This window comes from Globicephala melas, chromosome 16 (genome assembly GCF_963455315.2).
Source record: "Globicephala melas chromosome 16, mGloMel1.2, whole genome shotgun sequence".
NCBI classification, from domain to species: Eukaryota; Metazoa; Chordata; class Mammalia; order Artiodactyla; family Delphinidae; genus Globicephala; species Globicephala melas.
The window spans coordinates 82,884,616-82,904,364 of record NC_083329.1 but is presented as its reverse complement, the minus strand read 5'-3'; the positions used below and the strand labels follow the sequence as shown (position 1 = coordinate 82,904,364).

Sequence of the window (19,749 nt, the reverse complement as noted above, 5' to 3'; positions counted from 1 at the left end):
TGTGTGTTTGCATGTGTGCGTTTGCATGTGTGTGTTTGCATGAGTGTGTGTTTGTGTGTGTGTGTGCGTGTGTGTTTGCGTGTGTGTGTTTGCATGTGCCTGTATGTGTGTTTGCATGAGTGTGTGTTTGCATGTGTGTGTTTGCATGTGCCTGTATGTGTGTTTGCATGAGTGTGTGTTTGCATGTGTGTGTTTGCATGAGTATGTGTGTTTGCGTGTGTGTTTGCATGTGTGTTGTTTGCATGTGTGTTTGCATGCGTGCGTTTGCATGTGTATGTGTGTTTGCATGAGTGTGTTTGCGTGTGTGTTTGCATGTGTATGTGTTTGCATGTGTGTGTCTGTGTGTGTGCCTGTGTGTGTTTGCATGTGTGTGTTTGCATGTGTGTGTGTTTGCATCTGTATGTGTGTGTGTTTGCATGTGTGCGTGTGTTGAAGAAAAAGGAAGAGTTCAATCCTCACCTCCACCCCAAATGATCCAGAAACTGGAGATGTGAAGCAACAGATAGAAACATTGCAGCCCAAGATGGTGCCACGAGTTATGTGGACACAGATGCCACATACTTGCCCACTGGCCTCAGGAGAGGCTCAGCCAAATACCACGGGAAAGGAAAACCCAGAGGGCCTGGGCTCTGGATCTCTGACAAACTGAGCCCACCTGAGGCAATCAAGGCAGAGGGCTGAGGGGCAGAAGACAGGCTGGGGGCAGGGGGGAAAAGTTGCCGGCCAGCCTTCCACTGTTCATATCAGAGCATTAATGAGCGTATCTTATCCTCTACCCTTTGGGCAGTAGAGGAGAGTGGAGGTCATTAGGGGAAGGAAGGTGTGTTAAAATGAGCTTTCCCGGGGCTTCCCTGGTGGCGCAGTAGTTAAGAATCCTCCTGCCGATGCAGGGGATGTGGGTTCTATCCCCGGTCCAGGAAGATCCCACATGCTGCAGAGCAGCTAAGCCCGTGAGCCACAGCTACTGAGCCTGCGCTCCAGAGCCCGCGAGCCACAACTGCTGAAGCCTGCACGCCTACAGCCTGTGCTCTGCAACAAGAGAAGCCACAGAAATGAGAAGCCCACGCACCGCAACAAAGAGCAGCCCCTGCTCGCCACAACTAAAGAAAGCCCACGCGCAGCAACGAAGACCAAACGCAGCCCAAAATTAATTAATTAATTAATTTCTTTTAACTGTCAAGAAAGTACATAAGTGCCTGGAAGAAAGAGGAACATAGTATTTAAAACCCACACTGTAGCCACTTCAGCCTTCCTGTGTGAGGAAAGTAAATTAAAAAAAAAAAGAGCTTTCCCCTTCCACGCTAGCCCTATCCTGCTTCTAGATTCCCATAAGTAACTAAACCGGGTTCCCTTTGGAGATCTCAGCTTCTTGTTCCATAAGTGGAGTTTATTCATCCATTCAACAAGCATTTCTTGAGCACTTTGTTCTGGGACAGAGGGCAAGGAGCTGTTTCACTGTCCCCTAGAAACTCTCTACTGGTGTTTAGGGTAGCATTAAAGACGTTGGTGCACAAACGGCACGAGAGCCTGCAAGCCCTGCTCCCACCCGGCACACAGCTGTGCCTGGGACTCCCCAGCACACCCGGGGTCCGGGGTCCCGCAGAAGAGCAGGAGTGAGGTGGGTGCGGGGCTGTGGAGGGAGCGTCTGGTCAGAGCGGGGCCCAACTGACTCACCGCGGCCCATGTGTTTGGCTCATCACACACCGATGGGATGTGATGCTTGACATCCCGTTGCTCTGGGATGGGATTGACATCTGTTTCACGGCCCCCGTGGCCAGGAGGGTTCCTGCTGTAAGACGCAGTGCGGGGTCAAAGGGCACAGCCTGATTCCATAAAACAGGACAGAGCTTGTCTTGGCAGATTTGGGCTCCCCTTCCCCCAGAACAGGGGACACTGACACTGATGGGCAGTACAGGCAGAGGGGGGCACCCAGAGTCCTCAAGACCCTCAGATCCACCTGTCTCTATGGCCGGATATCCAAAGGATATCGGTTCTTTGAGCTTTTCAAGGGTCTGGAAGAAAGCCTGGCTTTTTTTTTTTTTTTTCCTGCGGTACGCGGGCCTCTCACTGCTGTGGCCTCTCCCGTTGCGGAGCACAGGCTCCGGACACGCAGGCTCAGCAGCCATGGCTCACGAGCCCAGCCGCTCCGCGGCATGTGGGATCCTCCCAGACCGGGGCACGAACCCGTGTCCCCTGCATCGGCAGGCGGACTCTCAACCACTGCGCCACCAGGGAAGCCCAAAAGCCTGGCTTTTTACAAGTTGTGCCGCAGTCTGTGTGTGGAGGGGCAGCTGATTAGAGGCAGAGGTCAGCGAGCTGCCATTTGGCCGGCCCTGCTCCTGAGGCCGGGCCACTGGGCAGAGCAGGGGCTCCCAGACAGAAGCAGGAAGCCATTGCCAGGTGCCCTCTTTGGGGACTCGTCCGCCTCTGACCCCCTCCCTGCCGTTCTCTGGTGGATGGAGGCCCAGCCCGGCTGCCCTTCACCGTGCGCTGTGAGATGCCCAGGCGAGGCAGCACCGGCTCGGGGGCTGGGGGCGGGGGGTGGCGTGGCCTTCCTTCCTGGTGCCCTGTCACCCAGTCACCCAAGAGCCACACAGCTCTCTTGCAGGGGCCTCACCTGAGATGGATGCCTTATGTGCTATGTTCCACGAGGTGGCCTGGGTGACCCCGGATGCAGGACTTTCAGGGCTACGACCAGCACAAGTTGGTCGCTGTACCCACAGGGACCTCATCCCTCCACAGAGAGATCCAGGGTTTCAAATGGAAACAAACTAAACCTACCCTTGGTCAGAAAGCATCAAGACCAGCCCCCCAGCTGCAGGGCAGGCCTGGCCTCACTTGGGTTTAGAGGACAGGACGCTTGGAGACTTCCCGACCTGTCCCAAAGCAAACCACCAGCGTCGACCCAGACCTGAACGGTCCCCCGAGCCACGCCGAGGCTGGACGCTATGCCTGACCCTCCTCTGACCCAACTGCCACCACCAGGCTCCTGGTGCCCTCCAGCAGCCCTGCTCCTAGCTGCCTGGCTGCCCAGGCCTGGGGAGGATGGACGCCACTCAGGGTGATGACCCCACTCACTGCCAGTTCTGTGCACCGGGCCGTACGGATCGCTCTCCTGGGGTCGGACTCTTGTGACATCCCCTATTCCTGGCAGGGTGGGGTGGGGATGGGAAGAAGCTTGTGGCTAATTTTGCCTTCCAAGTGACAAGAGCCCAGAAGAGGGCTGCAGAATGCCCCTGAGAGGTGAAGCGAGAGCTGGAAGGAGTTACCTGGCCTTCCTTTCAGCCCTCTGGCGGCTCGCCCCCTCCTCTAGTCCATCTGGCCCTGTGGGATGGGCCGGGGGCTTCAGCATTACTGCAGGCGGCAGCCCTAAGCCCCACACACAGGCAGGGGGAGCAGAACCCTGGGAGAGGAAAAGGAGGTGAGGGTCCAGGAGAGAAAAGATCAGCGCCAACGGTCAAGCCCAGAAATCACCCTGGTGACTGAGATCTCTGCCAGCCACCCAGCGACTCCAACAGCTTGTCCCGCCACCCCCGGCCCCGCCCCTCCAGGGCAACCTCCCCAGTACCTAGGGGGCTGCAGCCCGAGGAAGCAGAGCCGAGAAGCCTCATCACGGGGCCGTCTGCCTGCAAAACTCTCAATAGCTACAACACACAGCCTTCCGCCTCCACAGCTCTACGTGCACAGGTGCGCAGCGGGGCCCCGAGCCAAGGTAGGGTCCAGTTCCCCCGCAGCAGGTCGGCTAGTGCCTCGGAACCCCGCCCCGGCCTGGAGCTGGGATCGGCCGCTCAGCGCCCCCTGCCGGCCCCGCCGAGCGCCGCGCACGCGGGCAGGAACCGGGACGCAGCGAGGATGCTCACACGGAAGCAAGGACAGCCCCGCTCCAGACTGTCCTGGGCTTGGAAAACATCATTCTGCAGACACAAGACGAAAGAGGGGAACAGTTCGAACGAGAGTTGATCCTAAGACGCGAATGACCTTTCAGAGTGAAAAGTCTCGAAGGCAGGTGTGTGTCCCCGCAGTCTGAATTCAGGACACAAAGGACCAGGAATGAGATCTAATCCTTGACTAAACATAAAACAACAGTAGAAACCATACATCGATGGACAGGAAATGTCAACAAAAAGAGAAGTTGGTCACTTTCTTGTGCCAGGCACTGTTCTAGGGCTTTGCCTTTGCTGTCCCAACCTTCACAGAGCTCTTGTGCAACGATGCTGCTCGTAATTAATTCAGCAGCTGCAGGAGGGGGGCACAAGGGTGGGAAGTAACCTGTGCGAGGCCAGAGTGGCAGGGCAGGGCAGACACAGCGGCAAGGGCCGTGTGGGCAGAGCGCGTGCTTAGGGAGCGTCGGCCCCTGGGAGTGCAGAGACCGCGACCCCACCCCAGCCGTGCGGGGACAATGGCCCCGCCCTGGATGCGACCCCAGAGCGGCAGGTCTTATCTGTCTACTGCTCCTTCCTGCTCTTAGTCCCCTGGTGACCAAAACCCAACCAGCCAACGAAGCACGTGTGAGTCCACAGTCAGGTGGCTGGAGTCCGCCACAGCAGACAGGAAGCCCCAGGTCCCCTCCCAGAAGGAGGCTTCCTGCTCCTGCACCCTGAAGCCCAGGGAGGGGGTGAGTGGAGGACCCCGGGGCAGGCAGGGCAACTTTACTGCCGTCAGTGCCTGTAGGGGTTCAGGATTCATCCTCGAGGTGCAGGGTCACCCAAATCTCCCTCTTCGGCTCCTAAAGAGTCGCTGCTGCCAGGTCTTCTTTCCCACTTGATTTTCTACTAAGAAATGAAGTTGTGCCTACCTGCCTAGCAGGAGAGGTCAATGAGTTCAGGGGGCAAAGTTCACCCCAGCTGCCCTGAGCCCAGCTCTCCGTGCTGCGAGGAGAGAGAACAGGTGACCTGGGTGGAGACTAGGACAGGGGACACGTTTAAACCTTCCAAGTGGCAGCACCCGGGGACCCTGGCCGGGTTTCAGCCTGTCCTCTGCCCTCGGGGAAGGGAGAGGGCTGACCTTCAACGTGTCCCCATCTTACTCGAGGGCAGAGCGGAGCTTTGGCAGCTCGCTGGGGCACGGCCATGCCAGGCCGTGCCAGGGACACGCCGGGAACAAAGCACAAAGGAGAAGGAACAAACAGGGCTTGTCCCTGGTTCAGAGAGTGCCACTGTGTTTATCCAACAGGACAGAACTGTTGCATTAAAGTCACATCACCACGACCACCAAAGTCAAATCCTCCCCAACCAGACCCTGAGCGCCAGCCTGGGCCCAGGACTCTGGGCTGGTTCCTCTAGGGGCTGCAGGAGGGCAGGCGGCCTGGGCAGCATCCACCGACCCGAGGACTCGCCTCCTGTCCCCTGTGAGAGCAGAGTGGGCAGGGGGCCTCCAGAGACCAGCTGGAAGGGAGTCTGCGGGGGTTGTACTGATTTATGGGGGCCTTTCAGGGCCAGAATGACACCATCCACCCCCAACCTACCTCCTACTAGTTCATATTCTCAGGGCTTTAAATCATGATAACAGCCCTGCAGGAGCTCTGAACGCTCAGGGCTTCCAGGACCAGCTGGGCTGCTCGCCACCTGGAGGGAGGAGCGCGACTGCGCTGCACTCCTTTCCCCCACCTGCTCAAAACCACACCCAGCTCCTGCCTCTCGGGCCTCCACTCAGGAAGGTAATCAGCAGAGCAAGGACCTTCTTTTCACCGACTTAGAAGCTTCCTCAACAGAAAAAAAATACAGAAGCTAGAAAAAAATGATTGACATGACGACTCACACTTACCTCGTTTTACTAGTACGCTTCAAAGAAAACACCTGCTACTGTCAACAGAGCAAATGCTAAAGCACTAGGATGGCTGAGTTCTTTCTTTAAACAGATTCTACCAAACCACTTCAGTCTTGCTGGGCTGGAGAAATTTCTGACTGCCCAGGGAATCTGAGTGCCCACCCCAACTTTCAATGCCAGACCAAACCTTTGAAGCCTACGGCCTCTTGAAAGGAAAAGAAAAAACCCACAGCACACTAGAAAACCTGCTTGTTTTTGAGGACTCCATAATAGCTCGCTCTCCATATGGTAGCTAGAGAGTCAAGAGCACGAAAAACAAAGCAGGTAGAAGCAGAAATCAGGCAGGAAGCGAAAACCAGGCTAGCTAGAAACTGGAGGGAAACTTTAGGAAGCAATGTGGCAAGGAAAAGGGAAATGGGTGGGTGATTTCTTCTCTGAGATCAGAACTGCATCCCCCAGCTAACGTTTAAGGCGAGCCATGCAATTCCCAGACAGCCAGCAGGCGTTAATTGTGCTCCCACTATGTGCTTGCCATTGTGTTTGGAATTAGAGGTTGTCTCTGAGACGATCTAGGCTCTTCTAGAGAAAGAAATCCAGTATTATAAATCTAAATCATCCAGAGATGCCCAGGGAGCCCTTCCTGTCCTGCTTCTTACAACAGAAGAGATTCTCTTTCTGACACAGGGAGGCCGGGAATGAGCTGTGATCCGTCAATTCAACTCAAGTGAGACGCTCAGGAACCCGGGACTCACCCGCTACCCACAACTTGCTTTGTGTTCGATGGACTGTCACATCGCTGTTTTCTCCAAACCTCCAAACAGGAGGTGAGGGCTGTGATTTCCTTCAAAGTGTACAGTGGCACCAACACCTCCCGTAAAACGCGCTACTCGAGGAAAGGTTCTAAGTGCGCAGCCCCTGATAGCCGCCTGGGGAGTTTGGTTTTTGAGTTTTATTCTCTTATGATCAAAGCGGTGATTGGAAAAGGGGGACATTGTAAAATGGGGCTTTGATTAGGACTCTCTGAATTTATATTCCAGCTGGCGAAAAACACATCGGAGTCATTGACAAACTCCAAACTTCTGTGATTCTACTAGCTATTGGAATGAATAAGAGACACATCATACCAAGAATAGTGAGATGAGCGACTACAGACAGCATGGGACCCAGAGGAAGCAGAGGTCAGAGTGGGCAGGGATGAGCTTGGCCTTCTTGCTGAGGGGACTGGGCTGATATTAGACAAGAAAAGGCAAAGGCATCACTGTCATGGCACCATGGGCAAAGACTGGAAGTGAACGTGAAACCACCAACAGGTTTCTGAGGATGTGGGATCCGCCCAGCAGGCGGGGAACGTTCACTGGAGGAGGAGACAGAGGATGAGGTCATCAGTCACACGGGGGTCTGATGAGGGAGAATCAAGATATTGAAATCCGTCTTTTACAAAGATTCAACCGGTAGCAAAGGGTAGAAAGGGTAGGAGAAAAGACAGAAGAGAGACAGAGAAAGTCTCTAGGAAGCCCGTACAGTACGGTAAGAGCCCCTGGACAACAGAAAAGGCAAGACTTGGTGTCCAGGTGACCACGGAAGGCAGAGGGGTGGTGGAGACACGTGGAGATGGTGAGCTCTGTGTTTCCAGCTAACTCGGTAGCACTTCCATCGAAGCTCCTCTAGCTGCCACCATTGTCACATTCAACTTCTGCCTTCAAATCAGAGTCTGATCCTGCAAGTTGGGGCCTCTCCGGGGGCTGTTTTCATTAGGAAAAATTTCAAGTGTTCTCACAGAGACCCCAAGCAATCAGGATTCAAGATAGACGTGGATTTCTCTCTCCTGCTATCGTCCACATGTGATGGTCCCCATGTGATGGCCCATGGCTGGTACAGCAGCCGCCCACGTCTCAGACCAGGCCCCGCCTCCCCAGTCACTCCGCCGTCCCTGCAGTGTTCCCTTGTTGGCGTTCCCCAAACTCGCTGCTCCCCGCTCCATGGTCTGGGCGGCAGGATGGAAGAAGGGACAGAAGGAGAGAGCACCCCTTCCTTTTAAGGAAATGACCTAGAAGTTGCACCTAATAATCTCACTCACAGCCCTTTGGCCACAGCCCAGTGTGTTGCCACACCCAGGGGCAGGGAACCTGGAAGGTGGAGTCAGGGTCCAGGGCAGCCCAGGTGAAAATCCCATCACTGTGAAGGAAGGAACGGATGGCTGTTGGGGGTTGCCTGCAGTGTCTGTTACAAAAGCACTTCACCTAAAGTAATAAACCAGAGCTTTTTGAGCAGTGTGGAAAGAATGGTTCCAAGAAAATGATGGAACCATTAACAGAAACAAGAGGAATGAGGAGGGGCCAGCCAGTCAAGTGAGATGATTAACTCATGTGGGGATGTTGTTTGTTTGTTTGTTTTATTGAAGTATAGTTGAGTTACAATGTTGTGTTAGTTTCTGGTGTGCAGCAAATTGATTCAGTTATACCTATATTCTTTTTCATATTTTTTCCATTATAGTTTATTACAAGACATTGAGTAGAGTTCCCTGTGCTATACAGTAGGTCCTTGTTGTTTATCTATTTTATGTATAGTACTGTATACATGTTAATCCCAAACTCCTAATTTATCCCTCCCCCCCACTGCACCTTTGGTAACCATAAGTTTGTTTTCTATGTTTGTAAGTCTATGTTTTGTAAATAAGTTCATCTGTATCATATTTTAGATTCCATATATAAGTGTTATCATATGGTATTTGTCTTTCTCTGACTTACTTCACTTAGTATGATCATCTCTAGGTCCATCCATGTTGCTGCAAATGGCATTATTTCATTCTTTTTTATGGCTGAGTAATATTCCATTGCATATATGTACCACATCTTCTTTACCCATTCATCTGTCTGTGGACCTTTAGGTTGTTTCCACATCTTGGCTACTGTGAATAGTGCTGCTATGAACATTGGTGTGCACGTATCTTTTCTAATTAGTTTTCGTCTTTTCTGGATATATGCCCAGAAGTGGGATTGCTGCATCACATGGCAACTCTAATTTTAGTTTTCTAAGCAACCTCCATACTGTTCTCCACAGTGGCTGCACCATTTACATTCCCACCACCAGTGTAGGAGGGTTCGCTTTTCTCCACGTCTCTCGTGGGGATGTTCTCATGAGCCTCCCGAGGGACACGGTTCCTCCATTTAGAGAACAGGCCCTGGAGCTCAGGGGAGAGGATGGGTTTGAAGACCCAGGTGACAGTCATGATGGCAGAGACCAGGAATGCCCTCCCTGGGACTGAGAGATGGGCCTTATCTGGGCCTGTCCAGCGGGCTCACAGTACTGTGGGCAAGTTCCTAGATTGTCTCCAAAATGACTCTGTAAATCCCACTCTCTGTTGGTGCTGCTTATTCCCAGTGGCACCGGGGATTAACCTTGGGGAAAAGAAGGTCTGTACTTGAACCCTTGAGTGACAATGACTTCTCGTCACTAAGCAAGCTGGCACTTTCTTGACGCCAGTCCCTTGTCGCATGTGTGCACCCTGGTGGGGAGGAGAGGCAAAGGCAAGAAGGACAAAAGCACTGAGAATTTTCAGGCCGCCGACCGCAGCGCCTTTTCTTCGGCAGTTGCCGGCATTTTTAAGCATCTGGAGCGTTTCATCCCCCACTGCTCAGTCATCCATTTTTAAAGTGTTCGCGTCAATAAGTAGGATGGGTACCAGCGCCTTCACCTGTGGCAGAGATGGATCTCTGGCCGGTAGGAGTGAAGTTGGCTCCGGAATATAAATTGGTCCCCTGTTCCAGGCTGCTTGGTGAAGTTCTAGCTAAACTAGGGAGCCAGCAGCCCACCCCTCTGGAAGACAGATGTAAATGTCAAGTGCTGAAGAAATGTGGCCAAAGGGGGGACGGAGGCAGTGTTCCAACCCACGAATCTGCAGAAGGCTCTCAAAATCACAGCTGTAAGAGCACTATTTTGTCTGGTGACCCTCCACACATCAAAAGATGAAGTTTTATATTGAATAATTTCTGTCCTGGGGCAAGGTCAGGAACGTCACACAGGATGTCTGGATGCATGTGGGGTGCAGGGTCAACCAATAGCAAATGAAGTCCAGGCGGTGCTTAACAGTTTGGGTTTCCTGCCAGCCAGCAAGGTACGGTTAGCAGAGAAGTGAAGTCATGCCCACTTTTAATAATTTTGTGAACTAATGAGGCAAATGTAGCAAAGAGGCACCTGATGCCTTTGCTTCCAGCACAGAAGGAAACTAATATTTATAGAGCACGTAGTGCATTTAGGACACTTTATATATCATAAGGCTTGGATTTTGTTATTCCTACTCTACAGATGGGGAGCCTGAAGTTCTGAGAGGTTAAGTCACTCACCCAAGGTCACACAGCTAGTAAGCTGTGTGGCTAAGATACGAGCCCAAGTCAGTCTTCACACCGTAACTTACATCTGAAGAAAGGAGGTTTAAGAGCGATCCATGCTGAATTTATTTCAGCTTAATATTGCTGCCATGTCATTTTAATAGAGCAGAAAAAGACAAAACTTAAGAGTGAGGTATTGGATACAATTTTGTAGGATGAATGAGAAGTGGTAAAAAAAAACCCTGTCAAAAAGAAATGTGCAGCATAGACACGAAGAAGAACCCTTTGTAGGTAGCAGAAAAGGGTGAGAATCGCCATAAAGGAGCTATACCCAGAATGTTTTATTAGAAAGTGTTGTATAAAATCTTGAACACACAGTGTTTCCATAAAATGTAGTAGCTATAGATTAAAAAGATTAAAATATCTATTTTAAAACTAAACTAGCTGGAGAGGGTTTGGAGAAAAGCAAACCCTCTTGCACTGTTGGTGGGAATGTAAATTGATACAGCCACTATGGAGAACAGTATGGAGGTTCCTTAGAAAACTAAAAATAGAACTACCCTATGACCCAGCAATCCCACTCCTGGGCATATACCCAGAGAAAACCAGAATTCAAAAAGATATATACACCCCAATGTTCATTGTAGCACTATTTACAATAGCCAGGACATGGAAGTAACCTAAATGCCCATCGATAGATGAATGGATCAAGACGATGTGGTACATATATACAATGGAATATTATTCAACCATAAAAAGGAACGAAATTGCGTCATTTGTAGAGATGTGGATGGACCTAGAGACTGTCATACAGAATGAAGTAAGTCAGAAACAGAAAAATAAATATTGTATATTAATGCATATATGTGGAATCTAGAAAAATGGTACAGATGAACTGGTTTGCAGGGCAGAAATAGAGACACGGATATAGAGAACAAACGTATGGACACCAAAGGGGGAAAGCGGGGGCGGTGGGGGGAATGAATTGGGAGATTGGGATTGACATGTATACACTAATATGTATAAAATAGAGAACTAATAAGAACCTGCTGTATAAAAAAAAAAGAAAAAAGAAGAAAAGCAAAAGAAAAAAGAAAATATAGTAATAAAAATAAACTAAATGAGAACAGAAAAAGTAAAAATATTATATGTGGCATCAAATTAGCTTCTTAAAAGATATATGGAAACCTACCAGAATGCTTAAAATTCGAGGACTGAAAATACCAAAAGTCAGTAAAGGTCTAAAGCAGCTGAGCTCTCAGACACCGCTTGGCTGGAGGTTAAACTGGGCTTTTTTGAAAACTGTTTAACATTATCTACTAAAGCTAAACATACACCTACTCTCTGGCCCAACAATTCCACTCCCAGGTAAATACCCAACACAGAGCAAGTGCGTGTGTCTGCCAAACACCTGGGCACTCATGGCAACTCTGTTTACGATGGCCAATAACTGGATACAACACAAACGCTTCAGTAGGTGGATATATCCAATCTCTTGGCTTTAAGGTCGTCCATGATTTCCTACTGTTTTACTGAACCAACTTTATCCTCCGTTCCTTTTACTTGAAAGCTCACAGTTCCAAAAAGGCAAAGTACCTCAATATCAGACCCGCACTGGGTGCGGTAGGGAAATGGCATGAATATGTTGGGACTTGTGCAGTCAGGGCAGCCCGGGTCAGAGGATGAAGGATAGAGAACAAGACTTGGGAGTCACACTACTATATCCAAAATAGATAACTAATAAGAACCTACCCTGTAGCACAGGGAACTCCACTCAATACTCTGTAATGACCTACATGGGAAAAGAATCTAAAAAAGAGTGGAGAGATGTACATGTATAACTGAGTCACTTTGCTGTACAGCAGAAAGTAACACAACATTGTAAATCAACTATACTCCAATACAATTTTTTAAAAAGGCTTGGGAGTCAGAGACAGAAAATTCATTACCCTGGGAAGGTTTGCCTGTGCTTACATTTCAAAGGGTAATAAAACCTGGATACACTCACTTCCATTCCAAAGGGCTATAGCAATCCAGGGACACCAGTGTTTTGATTTAAAGAAGGAAGCAATTCACAAAAGGAAGCAATTCACAATGCTAGTAAACATATTAAAATGTCCAAGCTCATCAATACTCAAAAAAAAAATGCAACAAAACCTGGTACCATTTTTTGCTTATCAATTTAGCAAAGAGTTTTTAAAGGTTTTAATATCAAGTGTTGGTAAAGGTGGAGGTAAGCCTTCTCACACTGGGGGCGGCCAAAGATGTGTCAGACATAAGTCATTAAATACCTGAACTCACACACACGCCTTGTCCCCTTTTTGAATCATCCAGGAAATGAGAGTGGATTCATGCAAATCACAGGGTTATTTCTGATAGAAAAACCTAATAGTCCAACCATAGGAAGCTGGTTAAATAAATTATGGTAGATCTATCCATTTTGAAATATTTAATGACACCAAAATATTCACAATATATCATTTGCAAAGTTTATGAACCTATATGTAAATATATGCATAGACACATACATACATGCACACTGGAAGTCTGTACACCAGATATGGGATATTTAATTGTCCTTCCTTCTGTTTATCTGTATTTTGTAAGTTTTCTAAAATGAACTCTCATGACAGCTGGATTAAGGAAAACAATAAACCAACGTTATTACGTTTAATAATATCAAGGACTCAACTGAGACCTGGATGCAGTCTGGTGGTTCCTGGGCAGGACCCTGTCCCGCACCAGCTCCCACCCACCCACTTCCTCCTGCCCCTGGGCTTCGGGGCCTTGAAAGCCACAGCCAGTCTCTATGGGGCATTGGCGGGGAAGGGAGGGAACTTCTGATGCTCCTGGGCGGGCAGTGGGGGGATGAGCCCCCAGTGCTCACTACACTGAGCCCCCAGTGCTCACTACACACCCGTCAGTCTTTGCAGTATTAATAGATGAGTTTACTGTGGGTTGAATAGGTGTAAGTGAGCTGGCAACCACCTTATCACCATAACACAATAGTTTCTATGAAATACACTCCAGGTTCCAAAAGTACTGACTTATTGGCAACTTTTGGCAGCTAACGTACATGTAAATTGGGAACCGCCCATTGACGACTTTTGGCAATTTGGGATTCAGGATTCCTGGAGGAGAGCTGCCCTCAGAGGTTCCACCGCCCATGACCGCCTCTTGCTACTGGCCTCGTGGCTGTAAAGCAGATCCTTGCTGCGTTACGTGGGGGCCTGTTAACTCCTCTCTCATCTCCACCTCACGGAAACAACTTATTGCAACAATGATGACGTCACGTGACCCCTTCGGGGCTGCTGTCTCGGGAGGGCTTGTGCCCTGGCCAGCAAAGCCTGCCCTAAGGTCACCGCCTGTCAGGGAGCAGGGGAGCCCAGTCCCTGCCCGCCTCTGCCCACCTGCAGGGCTGTGACATTCACCTCCAACTGCAGCTCTCTGAGACACCCCCCCACCTCCCCCGAGGGGCTCCTGCAGGACCACTCACCCACATGAAAACAATGAAATTTTTCTTTTTTCTCCAAAGAAGGCGAATGTGGAAAGGAAAGGTGGATAGCGGTGTGAAGTGAAAAGGGCCGGAGACCAGCGGTCTGTGACTGGGAGGCTCTGCTCACGGCCAGTGTCTGGCCTGGCCCTGTACCTTCACCACACAGGTCGTATTCTTCCCAGTTGACCGATAGTTAGCTGATCAAACCTCGGATCTTAATTTCTGTCATTGTTTGAGAATGAATAAACCTATGCCTACCCATCATTATCCTAAGAAAACCCCATTTTCTCCAAAGAAGGAAGGGAGTAATTATTCGGTCCCTGAAGAAGGAATCCCTGAGGTCCCTCTAGGTGTGAACATGTCTCCCACACCTGGTTGACAAAGGCTCATGAAGAGGAGAGCCCAGGTCAAATCAGGGCCCAGGAACAGGCCTCTAGACCACGGAGCCAGCAAACTATGGCCCAAAGGGCCCCTCTGTAAATAAAGTTTATCAACACACGGACGCCCTCATTTGTTGGCTATTGTCTATGGCTGCTTTATGTGCTACAAAGACAGAGGCCATGCAGCCTGCAAAGTCTGAAATATTTACTGCCTGGCCCTTTCCAGAAAAAGTGTGCCAAGCCCTGCTCTAGGCAGTGGAGTCACCTTTGCCCCGGGCGCAGCCCCCAGAAAGCCGTCCCCACATCAGTTTAGGGGACAAGCAAGTGTGAGAGAACCAAGGACAATTGGAGATCTTCAGTAAAAGAGAAGGCATCTCAAACAGTTACATAGATTCATAAGCCTATGTAATTAGGTGTACAAAATTATGATCCTACTGTGAAGTTTTCGCCAGGACCTAAGCGAGTACATCTGTTACAAGCCGGCAGGCATCATAACGATTATAGTAAGAATAACAAGCCGCCTTAGTTTCTAGAGTGACTCCTTGTAGCAAGTTCAGAACACTGCCTTCCACTCTCTCATCCACTGTCACAGCATATACGAGAGCTGTTAGACTTTGTTCGACAGCTGAGAGAGCAGATTACGCTACAGCGAAATTGGATTTGAGGTTTCTTAACTTCAGACAACCCTACAGTTTTTCATTTAATAAGCATTTTTGTGAGTGAATGGGGGTATAGTTAATGATCACATTCAGGCAACAGGTGTAAACCAGAACTGTCCCCAGCACACAATTATTCTCACTTAATAAACTGTAGTCCAGAGAGAAACTGGAATGAGGAAACTTCAGTGTATATGATTTTCAGCCAGTCAAATACCACCAACCAATTTCTTGGGACTTTGGAATGTAGAAAACAGAAAAAAGAGGTGGTGATTCAGAAACCTCACAGGCCCAGAATCCTAGGAAATGTCTGAGCTGCCCAGTTCCAGGCCTGGGGCCACAAAGCAATTAGCCCATCAACCTGGCACTGGAACTTCCAAAGCAGGAAGACTTCTGAGGAGGAAAGCTGGGGGAGGCCAGGGAAGGGAAGCAATATCTGTCAGCCAGAGGCACTCTGAAATCCAGCAGGGGGGCGAGGAAGGGGGCAGGTCCACAGCTGCAAGCTTATATTCTGGGAGTGGGGTGGTACCAGCCTTTGTTGGCTATTTATCTTTGTATCTCTTCCTGTCACACAGGAGACATCCCATAAATGTTTGATGAATGAATGAGTGGTTGAATGTATTTCCTTGAAAGGGACTTAAGCAACAGAATTACCAGGTTCAATATTGGAACAGCATTTGTAGTCATACACCAAGGCTTCAGAAGCCTCCACAACTTGTACTATTTTCCTCTACATTAGTCCAGATAACTCTCCCAAGTCCTGTAAAACCAGGATAATAGTAATGTGTATATAATTATGTTATGGAGTTGATGTGATGACTAAGAGTTAATATATGTAAAGTGCTTAGAATACTACCTGCCCCATAGTAAGCATTGTATAAGTGGAGGTGAAGGTGGAGGTGGCAGAGGTGGTGAAGTTGGTGGTGATGGAGGTGGTAGAGGTGATGGTGATAGAGGTGGTAAAGGTGATAGAGGTGGTGATGGAGCTGGTAGAGGTGATGGTGATGGAGGTGGTAGAGGTGATGGTGGTAGAGGTGGTAGAGGTGATGGTGCTGGTGATTTGAAACAGTCTAACATACATGCCGTTTGAGTTCCAGAAGCAGTGAATAGAAAGAATAAGATGGAAGAAATATCTGAAGACATGATGCCCAAGACTTTCTAAAATGATTGAAGAACCACAGATCCAAGAAGCTCAGAGAACCCCAGGCAGGATAACACAAAGAAAAATACACCTGACACATCACAGTCGAACTGCTGAAAATGAAACCAAGCTTTTCTGTGTTCCCTGTTTCTTATTTGCAGGAAAAAGGCTTCAGACTCCTAGACCTCCCTGAATACCAAAAGGCAGATTCAAACAGTTGCTAATCAAGGATTTAAGGGGAAGCAGAAACAAAGGAGGAACAGTCAAGAAACAAGAGTGCAGCAATTAAAGCAGGATCCTGGTTCCTCTTCAAGGAATATACATAACAATATCTTTGAGTTCTTCTGCAGGAACTAAGGCCTTTACCCAGGTGAAGGATGGTAACTTCAGGCTGAGCACAAGATTCCTGGAGCCCCACCCTGTTACCTCATTAAAAACCAATCAGAAGAAAGTCACATACCCTACAGCCTTCACCCCAAATTCTGCCTATAAAAACTTCTCTCCAAAAAGCATCGGGGAGTTCAGGTTCTTTTGAGTACGAGCCACCCATTCACCTTCCTCAGCCCTGCAATAAACCTTTCTCTGCTCCAAACTCTGATGTTTCAGTTGTTTGGCCTCACTGTGCATCAGGCACATGAACTTGCATTCGGTAACAAAAATTCAAAGATAAAGAACAAAATTGTGAAGGCAGCTAGGGAAAAAAATTACTTACATAAGGTAAGAAATGATAAAAATTATAGCCGCCTTCCTGAGAAGCCATGGAAGCCAGAAGACAAAGTGTAACAGGGAAGGGCAAAATCTGACTCCATGTGGATCTGTTTCTTTTACTTTAACCTTTGCTTTTTATTGCTTTTGTTATTATAATCACTAAAAGGTTGCTGTCTATAGCTGTAAGCATACATAATGGCCTGCCACAGGGAACACAGCCCACCTGTGAAAGGCTGCAGAAAAGAAAAAATTAACACATCCCCTCCCTGATGCAGGCCAAGCAAGGAGATATCTTGCAAGATTAATGGCCTTTTTACTTTACTTCCTCACCCCCTCCCCATCTCTGTTCTATAAGAGAAACTGGCATGCAGACCCCAATGAGATGGTTATTGGGGACACTAGTCCTCCATCTTCTCGGTCTGCCGGCTTTCTGAATAAAGTCATATTCCTTGCTTCACCACCTCGCCTGTCATGCAGCGAGCAGAGTGAGCTTGGACTTGGTAACAAGATGAAATACATCCTTACAAGAATGAAAGAAAAAGCTTATCAACCTAAAATTCTATACCAAGCAAAAATGTCTTTCAGAAATGAAGGCAAATTAAAGATTTTTTCAGACAAACAAAGGCTGAGATGATGCATTATTAGCATACCTTCTGTACAATAAATGCTAAATTTCTTCAGGCAGAAGGAAAATGATACCAAAGGGAATTTGGGATCTCAAGGGAAAAAAAAAAAAGTAAGAAGAGTGACAGATAGGGTAAATATGTGGGTAATTTTTTTTAATCTTCTTCTTTAAGACATAAGTTTTGACTATTTAAAGCAGGGGTTACAAACTATAGCCCACCGGTCAAAACCTGTCTGCTGCCTGTTTTTGTACATAAAGTTTTATTGGAAAACAGTCATGCTCATTTATTTACTTCTTACGGTTGCTTTTGTGCTACAATGGCAGGGTTAGATAGTTGCAATAGAGACTATATAGCCCTCAAAGCCTAAAATATTTACTACCTGGCTCTTTACAGAAAAAGTTTGCCAACCCTGGTCTAAAGCAAAAAAACTCCAAAGGATTATGGGATTTATAATGTATGTGGACATAAAATACACAGCAATAACAGCAGAAAAGATGGAAGACAGAAATGGACTGTTGTATGATTCTTATTGGAGACCCTAAAGAAACCACCAAAGAATAATAATAAAACAAACCCTTGGAAACTGTGTGAGACAATATTTGTTGTTTCAAACTGCTATATCCTGGGGTAAATTGTTGCACAGCAAGATGACTAATGCAAGAGAAAGAAGGGAGACAGCATGAGGGCTGCAGGTGGGGATTATTTTCTTTTGTCTTGACTTCAGATTCACTTCCTCCCCTCACCCCCCAGCACCTTGCCTGTGCTCAGGGACAAGGCTGAAGGGGAGAAAGAAACTCAGCGAACCGACGTAGGGAAGCCTGGGGGACACGTCTCAACACAATCACGAGCCCCACCTGCCGGAAACAGGCGCCCAGGTCCTAACATTTGAGGCGGTCAGGGTAGGGAGGTCATTCATTCATTCAGTAGCATGTACTGAGCACAGGGCAACCAGTGCCAAGCTGTCCCCTGGAGATACAGGAAGAGCAGCAGACCCAGGGCCTCTCTCTAGTGACATTTCCAGGCCAGCGTGTGGAAGTCCCAGGCCTCTCCCGTGTCTAGACATGAGCACGCAGCAATCCACAGACTGGGATGCTGTTCCAGATGTAAGGATGGGCGTCTCAGCTGCTGGCTGCCTCCTGGTTCAAACAGGGCTCCACAGCAGTAGAAGGGCGAGCGTGTTTTATTTTCTAGCTCAGGACTCGATCACAGTATCGTTGGAGGCAGAGACATGTCCAAGGACTTCATGGAAGGAGCCAGCAGGAAACAACCCAGCACGCGGGCTGCTGGCTGCTGCCTCTCCCCTCCGCAGCCCCGCTCGGGTCCACACACCTATCCCTTTGTGCTCCAGTTCAGCGTGCTGCCAGGGAGTGAACAGGATGCTGAACCCAAACACTGGCGGGGACGTGACAGGACCCCTGTCCTCTCATTTATGACCCCTGATGTCAGTTTGCCGTGGTCCATGTAGGGAAATATCATAAAGGAGAATATCATGGAAACTGGATTATCAAGTGAGCCAGAGGCAGTGATGCCCAGGAGAGCTGGAGAAAGTTAAAGGAATCTGTCATTTATTGCTCTGTAACAAATTACACCAGAACTAGGGTCTGAATACAATAACTGTGTATTACTGCACACAGTTTCTGTGGCTCAGGAACCCGGAGCAGTTTAACTAGGTGCTTCTGGTCGCCAAACACTGGCGGGGACGTGACAGGACCACGACAGCCCACCTGGCACCAGAAGCCAGGCCACCCCCTCTGCCCGTTAGCATCAGATCAGTGTCAAGACAAGGCTACGTCTTGCTGAGCAGATGCTGGGCAGCCTCATGTCCAGCCCCAGCTTCTCCCACCGGCTCTGGCCTCGCTGATTCCAAGTCTACCCCCATCACCCTGCTCCCTTCACTCTCTCCCTCCAGCCTCTCCCCAGTTCCTTCCCCGCTTGCACGTGGCCCTTGGCTTCCTAGCTCTGCACATGCCCACCTGGCTCCTCACGAATCACGTGGGCTGTCGCGTCTCCCGGCGTGTTGGTTGGCAACTCCCCACCAGGGAGCCGTACACCCCAGAGGATGGAGGGCCTCCAGGGCTCCAGGGAGGATCTCGAGGTTGCCTGAGAGCCCAGGGAATGAGCAGGCGGGGATGCAGTTCCTTCTGAACCGTGAGAGTTGATCTCGTCCCCCATGCCAGGACCCATGGGTGGAGACCAGAAATGTTGGCATTGCTGTAAAGGGGTCTGTGTACCTCAGACACCCCTTCACTGATGTTGTAGGACAACCACAGAGGAGGGGAACTCCTTGTTGCTCTTTGGATAAGAGAAACATCTCTTTATTTCTTAGTAGTGACAGACATTGAGAGACACAGGAAGGGGCGTCTCTGGCACACCTGCTCCCTCCCACAAATCTTCAGTCTCCTGGAGACGGCTCTTGCCACCCATGCACAACCAGAGGATATTGTTTGGAAGTCCTAGTAACTGTCTGCAGTAACTGTCACACAGGGATTTCTGCCATCATCCCTTATGATAAACGGAGCTTCCTATCAAAAAGTTATACACACCTCAATGTTCATAGCAGCACCACTCACAATAGTCAAGATGTGGAAACAACCTACACGTCCATTAACAGATCAATGGATACAGAAGATGTGGTACTTACATACAAT

At 49.1% G+C, this 19,749-nt stretch overlaps 1 long non-coding RNA gene across 1 annotated transcript; it reads right to left on the bottom strand.

Annotated features, from left to right (window-relative positions):
• Positions 1–305: 305 nt before the first annotated feature.
• Positions 306–3,793, bottom strand: LOC132593614 (uncharacterized). The gene is made up of 3 exons (XR_009559310.1): positions 3,569–3,793; positions 3,270–3,403; positions 306–1,789 (listed from the first exon to the last, which is right to left on the bottom strand). It is a non-coding gene; the product is annotated as an uncharacterized lncRNA (long non-coding RNA).
• Positions 3,794–19,749: the final 15,956 nt, after the last annotated feature.